A 14,726-nucleotide genomic window follows, 5' to 3' on the forward strand; every position below is an offset into this window, starting at 1 on the left:
TATATATATATATATATATATATATATATATATATATATATATATATATATATATATCATCATCAGCCATAACTAGTCCACTACTGAACAAAGGCCTCCCCCAACCTTTTCCACGAATTTCTTGACTGAGCCAATCTTTGCCACGTTTTCCCTGCAAATTTCTCTATCTCATCTCTCCATCTCCTGTCTGGCGCTTTTCTGCTACGCTTACATTCTTATGGTGTCCAGTCAGTCAGCCTCTTGCTCCATCGGTTATCCCTTATTCTTGCTATATGGCCTGCCCACCTCCATTTCTGTTCTTTTATAACTTCTATAATATCATCCACTTTAGGCTGCTCTCTCACCCAAGTTGATCTTTTCCTGTCTCTTAAAGATATTCCCAACATTGACCTTTCCATTGCTCTCTGACAACGGATTAATTTATTTTCCATTGATTTTGTCAGTTTCCAGGTCTCACAACCATACGTCATAGCTGGAATTATGCATTCGTTATATACTTTTCGTTTCATACAAACTGGCAAGCTACTTTTCATAATGTCTCTATGTTTACCGAAAGCTTTCCATCCAAGTGTAATGCGTCTTTTTATGTCGCTATCATGATCTTTCGTTAATTTTAGTACTTGTCCCAAGTAGCTGTACTCCTCAACTTCTTCAAGAATTTCATCGCTTATTCTGATGTCGCTCTTTGGTGTTTGTGGATTAAACATTAGTTTTACTTCGGTTCATCTTCAGTCCTACTTTCAGACTTTCTCTGTTCAGGTCATTTAACATTTCTTGCAAGGCCTCCGCTGTTTTTGAGATTAGGACAATATCATCTGCAAATCTTAAATGGTTTAGCTTTTCTCCATCAATGTTCACTCCATTGTTTTCCCAGTCTAGCTTTCTGAAAATACTTTCTAGGCATGATGTAAATAATTTTGGTGAAATTGTATCTCCCTGACGCACGCCCTTCTCAATCTTAATTTTTTCTGAGTCCTTATGTAATTTAACCGTAGCAGTTCCCTCTTTATATATGTTTTCAAGCAGTTTTACAATGTTTGAATTTATAATTGCTATGTGCTCCACTGAGTCGAAAGCCTTTTCGTAATCAACAAAACCTAAGCACATTGGTTTAATATATACTGTAGTTTTCTCAATTAGCTGGTTCATTGTATGTAGATGATCAATGGTCGAATACCCGCTTCGGAATCCTGCCTATTCACGAGGTTGGTTTTCCTCCAAAAGTGTTGTTATTCTGTTCGTAAGAACTTTCGTGAAGAGTTCGTAAATGACGGATAATAAGCTAATGGGTAGATAGTTACTAAGATCTTTTGAGTCACCATTTTTATAAAGTAGAATAACAATTGCATTACACCATGTTTTGGGAATTTTCTTCTGTTTTATACACTGGGTAAATAAGTGAGCAAGCCTATTTTGTACTTCTGCTCCGGCATCCAACAGTAAATCTGTTACTATTCCATCTTCTCCCGGAGCCTTCCCTCTTTTCACATTTTTAAGACAAATATTTACTTCGTCTGGTGTTACCTCAGGTATTTCACTTGTGTCAACTGTAATGTTAGCTATTGGTACTACTGTCTTTGATGCATACAGTTCTTTGTAAAATTCTTCAACTCTCTTCACCATCTTACCTCTGCATTTAATGGCTTCACCGTTTTTTTCTTTCAGTGATGTCATTTGTTGCTTTCCTAGTTCCATTTTACTTCGGACCTGTTTCAGACTTTTTCCATTTTTGATGGTTTCTTTCATCTGATCCATGTTTCTCCTTTTTTCTTCTCTTTGTCTTTTGTTGATAAGCTTATTTAATTCTGCTCGTTCTGTTTCGTCTTTCCTTGTCTTTCCTTTCCTTTCGTTTTTTCATAAGCTCGAGTGTCTTTTCTGAATACTTCTTGGCTTTGGTTGTATTAGGTTTTCCTACTACCTCTGCTGATTCTCTTAGCACTTTTGTAAGTCTGTCATTCAGGTCATCAATGTCACATTCAGCATTACTTAGAGCCTGAAATCTGTTCCTTATTTCCAACTGAAAGGCTGCTTTGTTTTCGTTTACTATTATTGGGCACATCTTTTTATTTTTAATCATCTTCTTTCTTTCATTTCTGAAACTGAATCTGGCTGAGCAACCCACCATTCTATGATCACTACCTATATTTACTTTGTTGATAACTGTGACATTTGTGATCGTGATATTCTTATCTGCTATAATGAAGTCGATTTCATTCTTTGTTTCTCCATTTGGGCTTCTCCAGGTCCACTTTCTTCCTGTTCTTTTGTGGAAGAATGTGTTCATTATTCTCACGTTAACCCCTAAACCGCGGGGTTGTTCTGGCGCTCCTTGCGTGTCCCGTGAGGATATTCGCGCTCCAACAGACTTTGTAAAAATATTTGCCAAAAATCAGTTATTAGACCTAGAATACTGTAATTAAATATGCATATGGCACATACCTTCAGCTTTCTCCAGGGATGTTTGTTGAGCCTTCGTCGAGTACCGTAGGACTTGTGGAGACTTCTGAAGTTGGGTAACGAAGTCTTCACTTTACACTTCCCGACACCCCGTAATATGATTATCACAGCCTGATGTTATCACTTGAAACACTACTCTATGATTTTCAAATAGTTTGGAATCTATACTCCAAAAGAAGAAAAAAAACACTGTGAAAGCAATGAAAATTGTGAATGCGTATGAGCTTCCCATTTGCGCTCGTTCCCCGCTGGTATTCTGTCAATTATTATTCATGAAAACACTCACACTTTATATTCCTATTACTATATAACACTTATATATATCTGCAGTCTTTATCCATAAGTTTCCTTCAGTAATAGTAGTTTATTGTCACTGTAGGCATTCAATTTCTCTTTTGGTAAAATATGTAAAGAGCCAAGGTTTCACTTTCACTGCCATAACTTCAAGTATTTTTATTCATATTCTTATATTACTAATTATTTCTATTTCTATTTACATTTTCTATTGTATTTTCAATATTTACACTTCTATTTTACTTACACTATGTTATGCACTGTCACTTCCAGTAACTTATAAAACTATATTACACTGTTCCATCATATTCACATCCATTGCTTTCACTTGCTATTTACACATTATTTACACATTTTTTATACATTATTTACATTTTCCACTTGCACTTTTAGAATTGCTTCAGGCTGTGGTAATCAAAAAAGCAGGTAATGCAGAGGGGAAACTGGCACTCAGCACACTGCCAAGAGGTGCGTTTGTGCTCAGGTGTGCGTTGGGTGGTATGTGCACACACCTGGCACCTGCGGATCGCAGCCTTCCTCTTGGTTGTGACAGGCATTTGCACCAGTCTCTGCCGATCCATGTACTCCCTCTGCTCAAGTCTGTCAGGAAGTCTTACAGCATGGCACCTTGGAGCTGCTGCTGTCACCCTACCATATCTCTCAAGCAGCTGCTGAACACAAGTCCTGGCGAACAACCTAAGGGAGAAGGACTTGGGTGGCTTTACCTTCATCTTGTACAGGATGAAGGCGTTCAGCATCGTCATGTCAATGAGATGCAGAAAAACTTTCCTGTACCACCTAGTATTCTTCCTGAGGCAGGTGATCTCTCCAATCATCATGTCGGACTTGTCCACTAGCCGCATGTTGATATTATAGTCTATGACAGCATCAGGTTTCCTCACAGGTTCGCCTGTCCTACGGTCGACCTTCCCACTGTCTTTCAGTTCCCTCTTGTGTACGGTGGTGAGCATGTGCACGACCCTCTTGTCAGGCCACCGTATTGCCAGCATCTTCTCAGACTTCTTTAGGTGCACGTCTCCTCGCTGCAAGAGTCCTGCCTCTGGGAATTTGGGGAAGTGGGCACGATTGCACTTCACAGTGCCACAGGAGCTGATGCCGTGCTCTGAAAGGTATTTAGCAAGTTTCGGTGCTATAATAGTTGTCAGTATACAGCACATGATTCCAACCAAAATACCTTTCAAGGAGCACTTTTGCTACACAGCCTGAGAAGCCAAGGGGGTGTGTTTTGTCCAAATCGACAGTGCTGGCTGAATAGATAATGAAGTCAAAGATGTACCCCGTCTTACAGTCGCACAGTACAAAGAACTTGATTCCAAAGCAATGGCATTTGCTTGGAATGTACTGTTCAAACCCAAGACGTCATCTGAACAAAACCAAGGATTCGTCTATGACAACCTTCTGAAAGGGGTGGAAGTCTGACATAAACTTATCCTTCATTCTGCTCAGAATCTCCCGGATCTTCCAGAGTGGGTCAGTCTGGGAAGGTACATCATTGTTGGCGAAGTGCAGGTTTCCCATGATCTTCCGGAAGTGATCTCTGGCCATGTACTTATTGAAGGTGGGTGAGGGTAGTAAGGGGTCCACGGACCAGTATTCTTCCAACTCATGCTTCTTTGAGTGTGGCATGAGAAGCATGAGGGCAAAGAACACATACAGCTCCTGCACTCCCAGTACGGTCCACTGTTGCATCTTTGCTGCACCTGCACCACTTGCAGCACATTGTGATTCGTACCTGTTAGTCTCATCACATAGGTACTGCATGACTTCTTCATCGAGGAAGGGCAAAAGGAAGTCCACACACTCAGCATCCTCGTCAAGAGTGAAGGCAGGCTGTATCCCTGAGGAACTCTCGTCGAAATGAAGATGTTCAGGGACGAAATCGGAACCTTCCATCCACACGAAGGCGTCCAGGATTCCCTGTCATGGCGGTGTGGGGTAGGTGAGGGTGGAGGGTCGCTGTGAGGCAGACTGGGCTGTTTCAAGGTCATTCTCACTGACCCTAGGTTGCCGTGTAGCACTAGCAGCCCCTACTCTACTTGCTACTCTACTTTTACATGTCAGGGATTTTCCTCTTCCCCTACGGCCTGCCTTCACTGTAGGTGCTGGTGGAGACTCCGACGACAAAGACTCAGGAGAAAATTCTGCTGAAGATGAGGAAGAAATTAGTGAAGTGGGGCTGAGGGAGTGGGGAGGTGATTCACCTTGGGACTCAAGGCGGGCTGGGTCACACAAGGCCATTGTTCTGGGGCTAACCTGCCGCCTTTTCACTCCCTTCCCAAATTCCTTCCCTTGCTGCACTAAGGGCTCCTTTCCGTTGGAGCTAGGGATAACTTGGGACACTGAAGCACTTGTACTAGGAGTTTCTGCCACGATTTCCTCCCCAGACTCATCACACGATTCACCCGAAGGATCAAAGTCACTATCCATCATTATCATTGATAATTCTGCCAGTTCATGTTCCACTGCTGAGTCACTTAGTCCTTTACTGCTTCCCATGTGAGTTTTTCTAGGGGTAGAGGTCACAGGGCCCTTTGCAATGGGCGCAGAAGTGGCGGAAATGGCGGGGCATGAGTATGACATGGTTTCACCTCAGAGGATGACAAGGAACTGAATGACATGGCGTATATGGGCAGGCAAGGGTTGACAATGTCAATAGGGTGACAGCTGCTAATTTACATGCCATGAAATGATTGGTAGGAAATCTCGACAATACATAAAAAAATAGGTAGTTCCGGGTGAATGTAAATATCACTTAGGCTTCTCCCTTCCTTTCTTATATATATTTTTATTACGAGAATATATTATACAGTATATTTCAAGGGGAAATTACTGGGGGAAATTAGCAAACGAGTGCATGTGATGTGTTGTCAGGTGATAATTAGCCAATTCCAGGTTTATGGCACTATCACTTACCTTATTTCTTTTTTGTATATATTATTTTGTATAAGAATAGGGCATAGGGCTTATTTCAATGGATGAAATCAGTGGAAAATACTGGGGAAGATTTGCTTAGCGCAGTGTGGCTGGGCAGGCAAGAGGAGAGGGTAATGGAGGGGAGGTAGGGAGGGGAGTCAAGAACGGGAAAAAATGGCTAAATTGTCAACAATGGATGGGAGTACAGATGAGATTAGGAGTGCTGACTATTGTTGGACATTAGCAGTACTGATAGATGATACAAGCCACCACTTGTAAGCCTGGGAGAACCAAAATAACACAGAATCACAAAAGTGACACCCCGCGGTATGATCCATTGCGCCCAAGCGTCACGAAAGGGACACCCCGCAATTAAGGGGTTAAACATTTCAGCAAAATTTACCAACATTTCTCCACTTTCATTCCTTTCTCCCACTCCAAATTTTCCCATACATGCTTCTCCATTTTTTGACTTCCCAACTTTTGCATTGAAGTCACCCATGATTTTTTTTTTTTTTTTTCTTAGGTGAGGAAGAAGGAACCAAAGGCAATGAGCCCGCAAAACTGTTCCTTCCAAGAAAAAAACAAAATACAAGAGAGCGCCAAATTCAAGATCCATTCATTTTGAGATGCCTGGACACACTGCATTTGAAAGACTGGAGATCATAGGAAGAAAGAAATACAGACAGAGGGAGACAGTTCCAGAGTTGACCTGTTGCATAAATGAAGGACTGGGAGTAACGGTTAACTCTTCTATTAGAGAGTTGGACAGAAAAGGGGTGAGAGTTTGCTGCTAGATGGGTGCTATGCTCCCGTCGTAGAGGTGGAGGAATGCATGCAGACAGTTCAGAGGAGCAGTGACCATTGAAGTAGCGACAGAAAAGAGATAAAGATGCAACAGTGCGGCGAAGAGACAGAGGCTGAAGGGAGTCAGTAAGAGGAGGAGAGTTAATGAGACGAAAAGCCTTTGACTCCACCCTATTGAGAAGAGCTGTATGTGGGGAGCCTCCCCACACATGAGAGTTGTACTTCACTCAGGGGCAGATAAAACCCCTGTATAGAGTCAACAATTGTGCAGGGGTAAAGAAGGAATGGAGTCGGCTTAGCACACCCAATCTCTTGGAAGCAGATTTTACAAGAGATGTAATATGATCTTTCCAAGATAAGTCACGAGTAAATGAAACCCCAAGCATGTTCAAGGATGATGCAGGATTAAGCTGAATATTATTAAACATTAGTGGGTATACCTGTGGAAGATTTTGTTGGGTTGATAGGTGCAAAAACTGAGTCTTTGATGCATTAAAAACAACCAGATTATTTTTACCCCAGTCAGAGATGCGAGCCAAGTCAGATATTAGGTGTGCCATAGCCTCATCCCTTGTTTGTTGAAGTAATTGCTGAGATGGACATTGTGGGAATCGAATCGAAAGCTGAAGGGTGGAGTCATCAGCGTATGGGTGGATAGGGTTAGATGTACAGCTGAGAAAGTCATTGATGAATAAAAGGAAGAGTTGGTTATTGGACAGAGCCCTGAGGAACACCACTGTTAATAGATCTAGGGGAAGAACGATGGCCGTCTACAACAGCGGCTATATAACGACCAGAAAGGAAGCTAGAGATGAAGGCGCAGATAGAAGGATAGAAACCGTAAGAGGGCAGTTTGGAAATTAAAGATTTATGCCAGACTCGATCGAAAGCCTTTGAGATGTCAAGTGTTGTCTTTTCTTCTTCCATAATCTGGGAGATGTCATCATAGACTGTTTCTATTTTTTCATCTGGGCTTTGAGAAGTTGGTGCATATACTTGTATGACTTTCATGGTGTATTTTTTGCTTAGTCTAATGACAACAAATGCTGCTGTGTCAGATACACTGACGAATTTAACAATGTTGTCTGCAGGATTTCTGTTAATTAGAAATCCTACACCACTAACTCTTTCATTTTCCTTTCCTCTGTAGTAAAATAGGTGTTTGCTGTCTTCGAGCTGAGTTACTTTTTCTTCTTTTCTGCGGATCTCACTCAAACCTACAATATCCCAACTAATGTTTTCCAGTTCAGTCATCAGGTTATCAAGTTTGTAATCTTCTGCGAGGCTTCTTACATTTGTATGCATAGATCTTCATCGATTTCAGTTTGTTTAACATCCAAGAGTCTAATTTTCCAACATAGTGCCTACTCACTTTCGGTGGCACACTGCCCGTAAGCACAGGATGCAGTGCGGTTGGACCTTTAGAAGACGATGATCCAACAGGAACGCCCGTCAAATCACTTGCAATAGAACTCATGTTTGGTTGGGAGGATTGTGGCAAATAATCTCACCTCCCTGCCACATAGTTTCTGATGAGATGTAATTTTTGTGCCACCTTATTCGTTATATTCGGTGAAGCCCTATATATCTATATCTGTATCTATCTATCTATCTATACAGTATATAGATAGATAGATAGATAGACATATATATAGAGAGAGATATAGATATAGATAGATAGATAGACAGATATATAGAGAGATACAGATATAGGTAGATATATATATATATATATATATATATATATATATATATATATATATATATATATCTTATCTCTCTCTCTCTCTATCTATCTATATATATATCTGTCTATCTATCTATCTATCTATCTATCTACCTATCTATCTATCTATCTATCTATACAGAGAGAGAGAGAGAGAGAGAGAGAGAGAGAGAGACATGTTTATATGTATAGGTATAGACAGATAGATAGATAAATCGACAGACAGATAAATAGACAGACAGATAGATGTTTCTCTCACTAGTTAAATAGAGACATTAAAGTCTGATAGCCTCTTTATCCAAGTTACTGGATTAAAGTTCATAGGCTTGCCAGTGGTTATTTCATAAGCCTCAGAGTGGAATAAGTACCGGTACTGTTTCTACTTTTGACTTATAATAAATTAGCGGAGTATTTGTTATACTCCAGCATTACATCAGAGGAATATATTATCTTCTGGATCATTCTTATACCCGACCTACAAACTCACTTATCGGGGAAAAAAAAAAAAAAAAAAAAAACAGCTATTAGGAAACGTAAATATCTCTGGCTCATCAACCGTGCCGAAAAAATAAATATTATTTTGTATATGTGGCCATTAGAGTAAAAATTTGCGAGGTTCTGCCTCTAGATTACAGTATGTCTTCAGCAATATGCAAAAATATAGTGATTTGTATTATTTTCAGTGTGCTCATGGTCCAAGTCCGTTTTCTCACATCAGACTGGGAGGAGAGATCCAGAGCCTTATTCTTTCTTTCTCGCTTTTTTCGTTGTCTTACCAAGTTATGGTCCGTCTTCTCAAATACGGCGTACGGGATACGGGTGACAAACATCACGAGTACTGAATGGCGGAGGAATTTTCGAACTCCCTCATCAGTGCAAGATAGGAGTAATGGGGTGGGGGGGGGAGGTAACTACACAAAGTGAATCATGGGCAGTGTTCTTTCTCCCTTCGGCCGGTGTCGTTTTCTTCAGTCTCAAGAAAGGATCACCGTAAATGGCTGGTACAGATTCATAATGGTTTACCTTTTCAGTTGTGCATATTCTCACCAGAATCCTCCTCTTGTATTCACAGCATTTAATGACACTGAAATACATTATTTTCCACGTATTCAGTAGTAGTGATTCACGAATAAATCAGAAAGTGTGTAGAAAGTTTTACTGTATATCATTCCAGCATGTTCTATATATATATATATATATATATATATATATATATATATATATATTACCACCAGATGATTGCATTCATCTGAGGAAGAATCTGTTTCCTCAGTTCATGAAGGTGGCACTCTAAACTCCTCAGTTCGAAAAGTTTTTCCTAAGCTAATCAAAGAATAGCAGGAAAGTAGATAAGAATTATGCTATTGGAATGAAGAGGCTAAAATGGTTAACAATATAGATGACAACTCTGTTGGGAAGAAATCAAAACCTGAAATGTAGTTAACCCACCACACCACATGTACAGCAACATAAAGAAAAGTTAATGGCAAATGACCGTAAATCAGGACTGAAATGCAATCAGAATAATCACTCGGAACCAGATGTACTTCAACTGGACAATTAATTTGGTAGAATCAGACACTAAAGAACCAGATGAGTCCGGCATTTATTTAAGCCACCTCATTATCCGTGATTAGTGAATGCCCCAGGGAATTTACCAATGACTGGAGAGGGTAATGGTCTCTGAAAATAGTACAGTATACTCTAGCTTAGACATCTTAATATGTGTTAATGGGGCCACGATACCAGAGATTTTATGGAAATCTAGTGAAAAAAATAAACATTCATTCTTACACTACTCGTGAAGGTGACAAAAGTTGTCGTTCGTTGTGTGAAAAGACGTGAGTTTGATCTCAGGGTGGGACAGGGAATACTTTATTTATCAGAATTTCGTTGAAACAAGCTTACTGATCGTCCACATCATCCACCATCGTGTCATAATACCCCCACTAATACAACCAAATCAATCCTAAGTGAGAGAGGCCTAACCCCAACTGCTTCCTCCTGCTTCAGTGTGACCTCTGATCTGTGCAGGTGAAGACGTGCTCGGAACTCTCTTAAGCCCTCGTTAAAGTGGAGCCTGCCCGATGATCCTCCTGTTGCATGTGTTCCAAAGAGTTTATAAGAGACTTCATGGTGAAAGAGGAAGGTCGGTATACGTGCTTGTTTTGTGAGTTAGCAAGTATTTAGAAATTAGGAAAAACTGAGGCAATTGACGTGTTAAGTGACATGTTGGAAGGCTGGGAGAATGAGGCTACAAAGGTGAGTACTAAGGTGGTGCACGTAGAGGAAATGGAAGCAGAAGTGTTAGGTATGGCAGAATACTTAGAAACAGGGCTACTGTAGTTAAGGTTGAAAACAGGCTGGATGATAGTGATGACTTCCAGCGATGAAAGGAGTGTACAAGGCTAAGGTAAGTAACACTGATAGATGTATATCTATAAGGAATAGGTTTCAGGTACTAGAGGATGAAATACAGGATAAGCCAAGCCTCACAGATGCTGGGATTCGTTGATTAGGCATCAGAAGTTTTGAGCTAACAGTTGTAGAAGGAAGCATTTATACTTTTCAGGGTGTAGGATACGGGACGTGACTGAGAAAGTTGATAATTTAATCAGCAACACCTCAGAGGACTCGGTCTTTGTTACTGTGGTAGGGACTGATAACGTACCTTCAGGCAGGCCACAGAAAGTACTTAGGAAGTACATGGACCCTATCAGGAAGTTCAAGGAACGGCATAGGAAGTTAGTTATCTGTGATCTGTTATCCAGATTTGACGTAGGCTCTGTGATCCTGAATAAAATGAAGAATTCAGTAGCAGACTAGAAGGTCTGTGCGGAAGAAAGGGTGTAATGTTTGTTTATGTCCGAAACCATTTTAGTCATGAGAGGAGTTTGTATGGTCGCGGAAGCCTTCACATGAACAGGGTAGAAAAAACCGTACAACAAATACAAGAACTCAACACTCAAGAAAACAATAAAATATCAGAACATCAAACACTGAACTGGAATAATTATCTCCAAACAGTTTACCACAAAACAAACACCAGCAAACTCTACAAAACACTAAACAGCATCATACTCTCCAACAGCAACACTACACAATCACACGATGCCATCACAACAACAGACACCATACCTTCAAACAAACAGCAAGCAAATACTCTCATCAATCATTTTTCACACATCAGCCATCTAAACTCCCATCGCGACAACCGACGTATCATCCGACGTAAGAGACAGTTCCCCACAGACCCAGACTACGCACCTTTCACTTACAACCAGACGAAGCAGCAGCCCTAAGCACTCATCTGTCTGTAGTCCAGACAACATAAGCAACATTCACCTTAAACACCTTGGACCACAAGGCTTACAAGCACTCACAAACATATCAAACTACAGCTACTTATACAATATAATACCCAACATCTGGAAGCATGGCATTACCATCACTCTCCCTAAACCCAACAAAGACCCCACGTTACCTTCCTTACACCGCCCCATCACACTCCTCTGCACCCCCATTAAAGTCACTGAACAACTGGTACTACAACTAGTTACACCTCACACCCCCCTAGCCCCATCACAACATGGCTTTAGGCCACTACACACCACAAGCACTATTCTTACATACTTTACACAGAGAGGTTTTGATGGCATGAACTCAGCTAGGCCACCACACAGAACACTCCTAGTCACACTAGACATTAGCAAAGCTTTTCATGCCATCCCCCACCACAACCTCACAAACAAAATATTCAACACAAACATGCACAATAACACAAAAAGATGGCTGGCAAACTACTTAGCAGGCAGCTGTGCACATGTAACATTTGCCGGTCAGTCTTCGAACATCAGAAACTTCACAAATTGCATCCCCCAAAGATCTGTTTTGTCCCCTACACTCTTGAACCTATACATGCACGACGTACCCACACCCCACACACCTCTGATACACATAGATTCCTATGCAGATGACATAACACTTACACGTACACACCAAAATGCAAACACAACTGCACACATCCTCCAATCTCACCTCAACACACTACACGAATGGTTCATAACAAACAGGCTCAAAATAGCTCCAGCCAAATCTACAGTGACCCTTCTCACAAACTGGACAGCAGAACACAGTCACATCCCACATCTCACCATAAACAACACTCCCCTGCCACACACACACACACACACGCACACAAAGTTAATCAGAGATTCAGTAGAGATAAACAAATCAATAGTAATCACTGGTATAGAAGAGGAAGAAGTTAAAAACAAGATCACAAGAGACAAAAAGGAGATGACAAATGTAATGAGCTTACTGAAAGAAGTATCAGAGGAAATCTGTAGTAAAGACATAGAGGAACACAAAAGGTTAGGGAAATACGAGAAAAGCAAGACAAGACCTCTAAAGGTGACTTTCCAGAGTGTAAACACTGTGGAAGAGATACTAAAAAATGCAAAGAATCTTAAGGAAAAAGAGGAGTTCAAAAATGTATGGATAAAAAGATGCCTAACACAAGAGGAACTGGAATTACTGAAAGGGAAAAGGGAGGAAGCAAAAACAAAAAATAAGGGAAGATCAGAAGAGGAGAAGAAGAAATTTTTTTACAAAGTAATATGATTGCAGGTACGAAAGTGGTACACAAACAGGATGGAAGAAAAAGGAGGAAGGTAGTAGAACCATGTCATGACAAGTATATAAACAAGATGATAAAGTTGATGTACTCAAATGTGGATGGAATGGTATCTAACTAGAGATGAATGATTATGTCAGAGAAAATGAACCACAAATAATATGCCTAACTGAAACAAAATTAATACCAAGGATATCAAATGACATACTAAACTTAGAGGAATACAATATATGGAGAAGAGACAGATATTTAAAAAAAGGAGGAGGAATTATAATATTAACTAAGAAAAATCTAAAAGTCAAGGAAATAAAACTAGATATACCATCACAAGTAGAACTGATTGCAGTAGAGATCGACACATCTGAAGGTAAAATAATTGTAGCCAAGTTGTACATGCCACCCAGATCAAACACATGGGAAAGAGACGAATATGAGGACCTGGTAGAGAGTACAATTCAGAGTGTCAGATCATTGCTACATAAAATGGAAGAGAAATCGGAAAGAGTTATACTAACTGGGGACTTCAATACAAATATAAATTGGAATACTCTAGATATAAATAGCCAAGAAAGCTGTTGGGACCAAAAGCTCCTGGATCTCGTACAAGAGTTTTTCTTAACGCAACATGTGAGGGAAACCACCAGAAAAAGAGGACTTGATGTACCTTCAGTGCTAGATCTAATATTTACAAGGCAAGAAAATGATATTGACAGTTTAATATATCACCATCCACTCGGCAAAAGCGATCATGCAGTACTAAATTATAACTTCAGGATAGCATATGACATAGTAAACAGCAATGATAGTTACAAAAAGAGCCTAAACTATAAAAAGGGAAATTATCAAGACCTAAAGAAGTATTTCTTAGAAGTTGATTGGGAAAATGAGCTTAGAGGACAAGATTTAAATGCTGTATATAAAAATTTTTGTGAATTTTATGAAATAGGAGAAAATCAAAAGAAAGAAGGGATTTGTTGTGGAATAGATACAGAAGATACAATAGTGAAAGGGCGTATAATAATTACAAACAGGCAAGAAACGACTATACAAGAATAAGGAGGGAAGCCCAAAAACAGTTTGAGAAGGATATAATAAATAAAAGTAGTGATCAACCAAAGCTGTTTTACAGCTATATCAGAAGCAAACCTAAAGTAAAAGATATAATACAATCCATTACAGACGAGGGAATCACTTATACACAAGAGAAAGATATTTGTGAAGCACTAAATAAGAATTTCCAATTAGTTTTTACTGAAGAAAAAAATTTTGAGAGGGACTATGTGGAACACGCATGTCCATACATACTACCAGATATACAAATAGCAGAAAAAGTAATACAGAAGGAGTTAAGTAGATTAGACAGAGGAAAAGCAAGTGGTCCTGATGAAATTTCATGTTGGGTATTACGAGAATGTGCAAAGGAGTTAAGTAAACCATTATTTTTAATTTTCAAGAAATCCTTGAGTCAAGGTAAACTACCTGATATTTGGAAAAAAGCAAATATTGTCCCCTTATTCAAGAAAGGAAATAGACAAAATCCACTCAACTACCGACCAGTATCACTGACCAGTGTTGTAAGCAAGGTATTAGAAAAACTTGTAAGAAAAGCTTGGGTAAATCATCTAGAAGAACACAGTATGATAACAGAAAGACAGTTTGGTTTCAGAAAAGGAAACTCATGTGTTACTAATCTGTTGAGCTACTATGACAGAGTAACAAACACAATACAGGAAAGGGAAGGATGGGTGGACAGTATCTATTTAGATTTCAAGAAAGCTTTTGACACAGTACCACACCAAAGACTTTTATGGAAACTATACCATCAAGGAGGAATTCGAGGCAAACTGTTTTGTTGGATGCAAGACTTTCTCA

The sequence above is a fragment of the Coenobita brevimanus genome, chromosome 78 (assembly GCF_032717465.1).
Source record: "Coenobita brevimanus isolate Jiangsu-jjx chromosome 78, ASM3271746v2, whole genome shotgun sequence".
NCBI classification, from domain to species: Eukaryota; Metazoa; Arthropoda; class Malacostraca; order Decapoda; family Coenobitidae; genus Coenobita; species Coenobita brevimanus.